Source organism: Microcaecilia unicolor, chromosome 4, assembly GCF_901765095.1.
Source record: "Microcaecilia unicolor chromosome 4, aMicUni1.1, whole genome shotgun sequence".
Lineage (NCBI taxonomy): Eukaryota > Metazoa > Chordata > Amphibia > Gymnophiona > Siphonopidae > Microcaecilia > Microcaecilia unicolor.
In genome coordinates this window covers 291,585,246-291,595,412 of record NC_044034.1, presented here as the reverse complement: position 1 = coordinate 291,595,412, position 10,167 = coordinate 291,585,246, and positions in this window count along the sequence as shown.

Below are 10,167 nucleotides of genomic sequence, written 5' to 3'. Positions count from 1 at the left end.
AAGTGCACCTGAGGGGAAGGTGCATAAAAAGAGTACTTTTTTTTTTTTTTACGGCAAATCCCTAAAACTGTAAGATAATTTGTCCTAAGGATAAAAGATTTTTTTAAAGGATGAAATCTTAAGGAATATGTATTGTTTTTACCTGAGAATCTCTAGAAATTAATTTCAAAATGTGTGATTCAAGTAGGAATACAGAGCTTGACGGTTACTGAGGACATGGGGATTGCAAATGATTACGGCTCTACTCCTGCGTGCAGGTGTTTAGGTAATTTTTTTTTTTTTGGGGGGGTGAGGGAATTTAGGGTACAAAAAGTCAGTGTATGTGCTGTATGGTCTATGGCTGGGTACTTTTTCTGGTGGAATCAAGTGTATGTTTGTGTTATTTAGGAGGAATTGGTTCCAAAAGAATGCACAAACTCACTGGAGGATACAAAACAAGCCAGGAGAGAGGAAAGTAGTGTTTTTATGCTGTTTATATCCAGTAACCACCTATTTTAATTGTTTTGCATTGGGGGTGTTTTATCAGAGTTTGTTGGTTTAAAAAGCTAAAAACAGAAGCCCTATAAACTGATGGACTTTAACATGGAGGCTGGGAAAATAGAGTTAGTGGTAGAATTTGACTTAAAAGATGGAAGTGGGGACAGCAACAGCATTTCAGCTCTGGATCCATCAAGGTCTGTAAAAATAGTATTGCTGGCATTGTGCTGTATCCTTTGGGCTGGTCTGGACTGCTTGAGGGAAGGTATCATGGGCTCTGGATTTCTTTACCTTCTAAAGCTAGAAGTGAAATGTAGACCTAACACTAAAGTAACCATAGTTTGCTGTGGGTAAGAACAAAGATTGAATATGCTATGATCCTTTTGGGCAATTTATAAAATGAATTTGGCTGTGTTAGCATGCAGGGTTTTGCAGAAATAAGTCTGTAAAGATGCTGTAGTTGAGAGTTTGTGCCAGACATAGTAGCTTAAGACATTGACTAGCCTTGCAGAGCTGTGCTTCCTGCTTTAGGTCCTTTGTAGACAAAGAGCCCAGAGCCTGTACAAATGGAGGTTGCACTAAAGAGTTTTTTTTTTTCTAATAGTGATTTGTTTCCAAAACGTTTTTATACATATACACTCCATTCAGTCTTTAACCATGTCATTGCTGCCTCTTGACCATTTAGAGAAACAGTGATGGAATTTCCCCTCCAACTGGTCGAGTTCCTGAAAGGTAGAATGGAGCTGGGTCCCTGCTTGAAAGATAGAGGTCAGGTTTATGGTGTGTACAATGTATTAGCAAGAGAGTCTCATTTCTCTCAGTTCTGATACTGTTACAGTCAGCATTTTGGAATTTCATCTTGGAAATTGTCAAAGGGTTCAGTTTTTGTTTTTAAATCATTTAGAAGGCTTCTTTTGCCTATGCTTACCTTAAACTTTTTTTTTAAGAGATACTACTCACTGTGCTAGTAGCTGAAAAGTAGCTAAGCATAAACTTCTTGTTAAAAAAACAAACAACAAAAACAAATCTCTCCTGTACTCCCTGTAGGCAGCTGCTGGGAAGGAGATGGGTAACATAGCCCAGTGACTTTATTGAAATGCCATATATATATTTTTTTTCCATTCCTCCCCAGCCAGGCTCAGGAGAAAGTCTGTTATTAAATTTTGTGTAATTTTGTTCTACATAATAAATGTATGTAGTCAGACCAGGCTGGCTATCCCAGTGCAGAGAGGCATGTGGGTGTGATCTGAAGGCCTTTGCTTTTCAGAAACAGTCATGCCCTTTAAATGCTGCTAAGAGTGGGGATGTTGTCTGTTTTGGAGCAGTAGGTGCCAATGCTTTTGCTTTCTTGCATCAAGGTCTAGTGCCACTTCAGGAACCCTGTACAGTGCCAACAATGCCTGGTGTCCTTTCTGTTCCACCAGTGGCATTATCCTCACCCATTCTCTTCAGGTTAAAAGTTCTAGTGTTAGGTTTTTTTTTTTAAGGATATATTAAAGCTCTGTATAAATTGCTCATTGTGTTGGTTTCTTTCTTTGTGTTTTCTTTTTTTGGAAGTGATGGGCATATGGCTAAGGTGCATACAAGAAGAGCTTTGGGGGAAGCATTATACAGTGCTATGTAAAAGCCCTCCCCTCCTTATTATTTATTTGGATTTTACTGACACCTTTTTCAGTAGTAGCTCAAGGTGAGTTACATGCAGGTACACTGGCTATTTCTCTGTCCCAGGAGGGCTCACAATCTAAGTTTGTACCTGAGGAAATGGAGGGTTAAGTGAGTTGACCAAGATCACAAGGAGCAGCAGTGGGATTTGAACCAGCCACCTCTAGATGTCAACACTGGTGTTCTAACCACTGGGCCGCTCCTTCACATATATGTCATAGTGAATGCTTTTCTGATCTTAAAACAAAAGGTATGGGACAAAGGAAACCTGAGTAAACAAATAACACAGTTTATACATTATTACATCATTTCTTTAAGGAAGTTTATACAATACATCATTTCTTTAAGGAATAAAGTTATCCAACACCTGAATTGCCTGTGTGAGAAAATAAGTGCCCCCCCCCCCCCCCCCCCCCCCAATAAGTGATTGGCTGTAATTATTGCTGCTAAAGGTAGTGCAAACGCTTCCTATAATTTGCTATCAGTCTTTTCACATTGCTGTTAAGGAATTGCAGTCCACGCTTCGTTATAGAACTGTTTTAATTCAGACACACACAGGTTTTTGTATAAGATACAGAGGAACTGAAAAAAATCTCTGTGACCCTGGAAGAGGCAATAAGTCAAATTGACAAATTAAAGGGCAGCAAATCACCAGGACTGGATGCCATATACCCCTGGGTACTGAAATAACTAAAACAAAATGAAATTGCATATCTACTATTGGTCTTCTAAAACCTGCCATTAAAATCATCCATGGTACCCAAAGATTGGAATGTGGCAACAGAAAGCCAGTATTTTTAAAATGTGTCAGTTGCTCCAGGAAATTACAGAGCAGTGTGCCCAACATCAATGTTTGAGCATTTTGGCAATCTGTGTGCATGTTCCCAGCCAACCATTAGCCATATTTAATTAGCATTGTGAATCGTGAAATGCTGCTAACTAGCTTAAGCATTCATTTAAGATCTTAGTGGTCTCCCTGAAGGAACAACTCGTTAAACATGGTCCAGGTCGGAGACCAGGCCCTGTTGTGTGAACCTAACAGCTATCCTAGGAGTTAAGTATTTTAAGACAGTATAGTTTTATTAATTTGCAATTATAGTATACACAATAATGTATAACATAAAATGCAGGAAAAGAAAAAAAAATACAATAGGAATAACAAAATTGCATTGTCCACATCAAATGAAATCAGTAAGAAACCGGTTGAGTTAAAAGAAATATATTACTATATAAAATATCTTAAACTTAGTACAGAATACTTCATTAAACTCCCTGAAACACCTTCAGAAGAAAGACTTGTATCAGCATACTTTTCTGTTGCCAAGCCTATGATGTGGCATACGTTGCTATATAACCTTGGACAATAGCAAGATTTGCCAAGATTCTGAAAATTATTGTACAAAAACCTAGGAATATGTTTTTTCTAAGTGTAAAAAAAAAACAGTACTGTAGTATGTTGAGAGGGGACTAAGGTGATTGTTAGTTTGTCTATATATCTCTCTCTATATAAAAGGCACCTCCAACGTTCTAATGAAGCCTCCAGCCGGAAGTTTGAGGCTGTCTAGATATTCGGTGTGCCCATGAGTGTCTGCCCCGCCCTTGTGTCACAATGTGATGATGTTGAGGGCGGAGCAATGACACTCGGGCGAAACGGACGCAGAGGCGGAGCAAGAAAAAAAAAAAAAGAGCATCCCGACACGGAGCGAACCAGGAACATGGGATGGAGGGAGGCAGACAGCCAGCCTCAATGTCAGAGGGTGAAACGGACAAGGCACAGGCGCAGAGGTGCACTAAGATCGCCGCTCACCACACTCCCTCAGAGTTCACAGAACCCTGGCAACTGCAACCCCTCCCACCCACCCAAACACAGGGTCAACGCACACTCGCTCCCGCATCTCCCCCCCCCCCCCGGGCCGTCGCTTACTTGCACCCCCCCCCCCCGGAGGCCACTACTCACTCCCCGAGGTCGACAGAGGCAGCGCTTTAAAGTAATGCCAGCTGAGAGGAAGATAAGCACAGTACAGCAGCCTCGCATTCAGCTTTCCACTTCTCTCTCTGCGTCCCGCCCTCATTTCCTGTTTCGCAGAGAGAGAAGGGGAAAGCTGAACGTGAGGCTGCTGTACTGTGCTTATCTTCCTCTCAGCTAGCATTACTTTAAAGCGCTGCCTCCATTGACCTTGGGGGGGGGGGGCGAGTGCCCCATGACCCTGTGTTTGGGTGAGTGGTAACCTCAGGGTGGGGGGGGGAGTGAGCGACCACCGACCTGGGGGGGGGAGGGGGTGCTGTTCTCGGAAGGACGGAGAGAGGGGCCTGGAAATCAGAGGACACAGAGGGAGATGGAGGGGCCCTGGAAATCAAAGGCCACGGCGGGAGGGGATGCCTACAACTCACAGGGGACACAGAGGAGGGCCTACAACTCAGAAGGCAGAGAGACAGGGAGGGGGACACTCTATATGGGTGAAAGGAAACATACAGAGACATATGGAGAGGAGGAGAGACCAGGGGGAAGAGAACAGATTGCTTGATGTGGACAGGAGGGGACACCAGGGGACAGGACACACTACACTCACTCAGACAGACACACACTCTGGCTATGTCTCAATCACACACTCTCTCACACATACTCTCTCCCCTTTCATTGCGTTCAGAAACGGGCCTTTTTTCCTAGTTTTTATATAATTGTTTGGTGTTGCTCTGTGCAATAAGCCTTGGTAACGAGGTATAGTAAAGAATGTCAAGAGACTTGCAGACAAATAACATAGTAAATGACGACAGATAAAGAACTGTACGGTCCATCCAGTCTGCCCAACAAGATAAACTCATTTTACATGGTATGTGATACTTTATATGTATACCCAAGTTTGATTTGTCCTTGCCTTTCTGAGGGAACAGACCGTAGAAGTCTGCCCAGTACTGTTCTTGTACTAAGTTCTGAAGCTAACATCAAAGCCCCTTAAAATTTACACTCCAGCCCATCCCTATGTATTCAGTCACGATCAGGGCTTAGACCGTAGAAGTCTGCCCAGCTCCCAGGTTTTTTTTGTTTCCAGTTACCGGCGTCACCACCCAATCTCCGCTAAGATTCCACGGACCCATTCCTTCTAAACAGGATTGCTTTGTGTTTATCCCACGCATGTTTGAATTCCATTACCGTTTTCATCTCCACCACCTCCCACAGAAGGGCATTCCACATATCCACCTAATATTTTTATTAAAGTTCAAACCGTTCACCTATGATTCTAAGCAACTCCCAAACATACAGAACATTTAAAAGGAATGCTCCAGCATGTCTGACAGATGACACCTAAAATGTACAATACGTTGCTCCACAAATGCTGTAGCAAAAAGCCACTTCCTCAATTCTCAGCAGGAGGCAATTTTGGGGGTCTAAAGGAGAAACAAATGCAAAAACATACTACTAAGTTTGATCAGAGATTCAGGGGGGCCTTTTATCATCCAAGAACAGATAAAGTCAGTGACCAGCAAGTCTCTGGCTCTACCCAATCTTCCATGTGTTAAAACCTTTGAAGGAGAGTTCATTCCTGGGCTGACAGACACCCCTCATTGTACAGCTATGGTACTTCAGCAGCTGTAATAAGGATGGAGCAATAGGAGTTCATATTCAAGTAGGTTCTTGATATATCTGAGGACAACTACTTTATATATGTGAGTGGAAGAGGTAAACATAGACTAGAAGAGAGACCACTGCTGGGAGCCAGTTTGGAATATTTATGGAAAGACCATACATGGATGATTCTACCAGAAATATCTGAACAAACCAGCAGAAACTAATAAGAGAGGTGGGATATGCTGGCAGAGTTGGTGTGATTTTAACCAGTGACCCTGAAGAAGAGGCCTTTGGAGCTTCCAGAGTGAAGGCAATACCAGGGATTTCTTAGCCTCTGGTGGCTAGGTACTGACTTATGCTGTGGGAAGGCCCTTTTGGCCCAGCACAGTGGAAACTCCTTTTCAAAGCTCCAATCTGAAACTGACACTCACAACAGATGCCTCTCTAACTGAATGGGAGGCTCACTTTTCCAAACTTTGAACACAAGGCTGTTGAGCAGTAGACAAATCTAGCTTCCAGTCATCCTTTTAGAACTTCAGGCAATCTACTATGCAATCATTCTTTTATACACATTTGAACAGAAAGCACAGATAATGTTTTCTCTCAATAAACAAGGTGGAACTCAGTAACTCACCCTACGCAGAGAAAGTCTATCATATTTGACTCCTTCCTATACAGCTCCACATTCAAGGATGAACGTTCTAAGAACCCACAACACATGTGGAGACAGTCTCAGCAGAATTCTTCAGCCTGAGTGCCCCCCCCCCCCCAACACAAGATAGCCATAAAAGTAATTTTCCACCAACACACAATATCCATCATAGATCTCTTTGCCTGGCCAGTCAACAAGACATGTTTCAGCTTTGCTCCAGAGTACCCAATTCCAACAGTCTATCCACAGATGATGTCACTCACTCCTGGAAACAGGGCCTCCTGCATGCATTTCCCCCATTCCTCTAATTTCCAAAGTGCTTAAAAAGATCCAACATTCAGTTAATATAATACTATTAGTTCTGAACTGGTCAAATCAACCTTGATAGCCTTGGCTCTCCACCCTTGTGATCAACAATCCACTTCCAGTAGGATCTCATCCAACTCTACTAGCTCAACATTAAGGGCAACTCCTGTATTCTAACCTCAACTCTTTGGAACTCACAACTTGGCATTACAAGGGTCAAACATATAACTTCTTCCATTCAGAATATCATTAATGTATCCAGAAGGCAATCTACACAAAAATCTTATTCATGCAAGAGGAGTTTCAATCTTTGGTGCACAGCACATCACTAGCATCTGCCTTCATGTTCCATTGCAGCTATTCTACAGTACTTTGTATAGAACTTATCAGAGCTTTCCATGACTTCTACAACAAACCAATTTCTTCACATCCACTCATAACACACTTCTTTAAAGGGAACATTCAGTCTCTGATACTACTGTCTCCTCAGTGGGATCTCAACTTAGTTCTCTTCTAGTTAGAGTTACCTCCACTTGAGGCTCTCACCACCACCTCATTGAACCTACTAACTTGAAAAATGCTCTTTCTGGTTGCAGTCACCTCAACTTGCAGGAGTGGCCTAATGGCTAGTGCAGTGGGTTGTGGACATGGGAAACCGGGTTTGATTCACGCTACTGCCTGACAGATGGCAGTGGGTTGAGATCCTCCTGTGGAACTGGGTTCAGTGTCCTCTGCAGCTCTGTGTGACCCTAGGCAAGTCACTTAGTCCTCTGTTTGCCCAGGTACAATATATAACTTAGATTGTGTGCCCATTAGAGTCAGTGCAAAGTACCTGTAATAGAAATTGTTAAACTGCATAGTTGCCTCAGGGATCACTTACAACTTGTGGTATATCAAGTAATAAAATAAAATTAGCAAAATCCAAGTGTTAGTAGATTAACCTCTGTATACCAGAGTTTTACTTCAATCACATACATTACCACACCAAAGCTCAGATATAGCACAAGCAGCAGTTTGCTTTCTTACAAACTTTCTTTATATCTTCTATTCTCTGTCCTATTGAATATGTAGTTTTTCTTTTAATTGTTGATTTTGTAAATTGTGAACTGCCCAGATGGCTATTGGTGTGGTATATTAAATAAGAAACTTGAAACTTCATCAGCTCAGTGCCATAGAAAACACCTCCAGGGATAAAAAGACAGTTCAGTCTCTGTACATCATAAGTCCTTCATATCTCCTCTGAGTGCACCTACAAAAAAATGGTTTTTAAGTGAGGTAGACACTTACACCTCGGGTCCCTAAACAAGACTACAAACTTTTTCCACATAGATCAGACACCAGTTGAGTGGAAGTGACTTTCTGTAACTGTCTGAGCTCTTAAAATTTATAGCGTTGCAGTAATACCTATCCCGCAATTGACAATAGGAAGCCAAACTAGCCTTAGCCATTTAAAAGGTGCTATTAATACCTGCACCACAGTGATACAAATTTGGCAGATAATTTAGCTTTCAGCTACTAGGAATCCTGCCACAGCTCTGCTGTTTTCAAGTTGATTAACTCTCTCCTCTTCTTGGGAGGCTTCGCAGGCACTACTGATTATTTATAAACCAGATACATGCAGCAGTGTAAGCAGCAGGGATGGCACAAGAGTACTAGGTAGGCTAGGGGACCTTTTAGTCCTACATTCCTCTAAGTTTCCAAGTTTATTTAGTACTTACTACTCCACCCTTTGGGTGCTTTCAGGACAGTACCAGGTTCCAGGGATTAAATGACAAAAGAATAGAAAGGAAAAGGGAGTAGAACTAGACTAACTCTCACTTATCTTTCAGTTCCCCAACATGTAATGATCCTGTAAAACATTTATAATATATACAACATCTGAAGCTGCATTATAAAAGTTTAATATCTGAAATACACACATATCTATACATGTAATGAGGGCATTTCCAAAAGCCATTTACCTGTGTAAGTGGGCACTATGGGAAAATTGCCCACCCTCCCTGCAGGTAAAAGCAGACACTCACAGGTCTTTGAATTTATGTGATTGGTTTGCTCTGACTGTAGCATCTTTTTGCTTCCCCACCAAAAGTGCTGCTCTAGAAAACCATCACACAGACTAGGTGGCCAGGCCAGCACCGACTGTACTCAAATACAGACGGTCTCTGCTCCCTAAAGCTTATAAGCTAGTCAAAAGACTCAGCTCAAACTTTACTAGAAAAATGGTTCAATCAGGAAGAGCTAAGAAGGTGGATTTGGATATGGTTCAGAGATGGAAGCATTCCAGAACAGCTTGCAAAGGCTATAACACACATTTGGCTGCAGTGAGGTGGAAAGTGTGCCATTGAGATTTGGAGATGGAGACATGAGCAGCTTATCCAATGAATGGGGATTATGAAGGATGGGGGGGGGGGGGGGAGGAGGTAATGAGCAGCTACAGAGGGAAAAAGCACTTGTAGGTGAGTAGTAGAAGCTTGAAGCAGAGTTTGAAGTAGTTGGTGAGCCAATGGGGGCAGGGGGGCCTTCCTTTCTTACCATAATTTACTCCAGTATTCCTTAACTATTTCAAAACTCAAGGCATCTTCCCCCTACCCAATAACTTAGCCTACTCTCACACAACATCTCAGCACTATACCTAGGTTCCCTAGCAGTGTCTGGCAGGACACTTGGAAGACCTAAATCCCTACACTAGCAACCATCCACCTCCTCGTCTTTAAGCAAGTACTCCATCATGCAAGCTATTGCCTAGGGCCCCTCACTAAACCCAAGGATCACAGAGTTCCTACATACACAGACCAAATAGAAAAAAAAATGTTGTCATCACTGACCAGTCACACAGAGAACTGATAAAATGAGACGGTTTTTAAAACAGTTGAACAGTGAACAATACAAATAACATTTAATTCTGGAAACAATCCATAGGTTAAATTAACAAGGATTCACAGAGACATTGCTATCTAGACAAGTTTCTGTACTTAACCAGTGCATGGAGAAGTTCAGGATAGGCCTCACTTCCCAAGCCAAGGCTGGAAGGTTCTAGTAAATTTTGGCTGTCTCTGAAGGACGAGTCAGGACATAAAGCCAGTAGTCCTCTGACCAATAACACTGCAGAATAATAAAACCTTTTGACTAGATACTAGGACAGTCTTATTCTGCACTGAAATTTTGAATGTGTCAGAACATGCACAGGCTAGCCTAAGGGAAAGGAGTTTGGCAGTCATTTGCCTACCAGCTCCAGGCTTAAAGGAGAAAAGACCTCTCAAACTGGGGAAAAAAGTCTCAGTGCACATAACCACTATCATCTGTATTGGAAGCATGCTTATATTGTCACAAAAATGGTTGCTACCACTTCTGCTGCTGTCAGAGCAGGTACCTACTACCCTTTCAGTAAAGAAGTATTTTTGTTTCCCCTGAACATTCCTCCCTGTAATTTCAAATCATGACCCCTTGTTCTGATTTATATTAGTGGAGAATGCTTCCTTACAGAAAGCTATCAAATAAAATA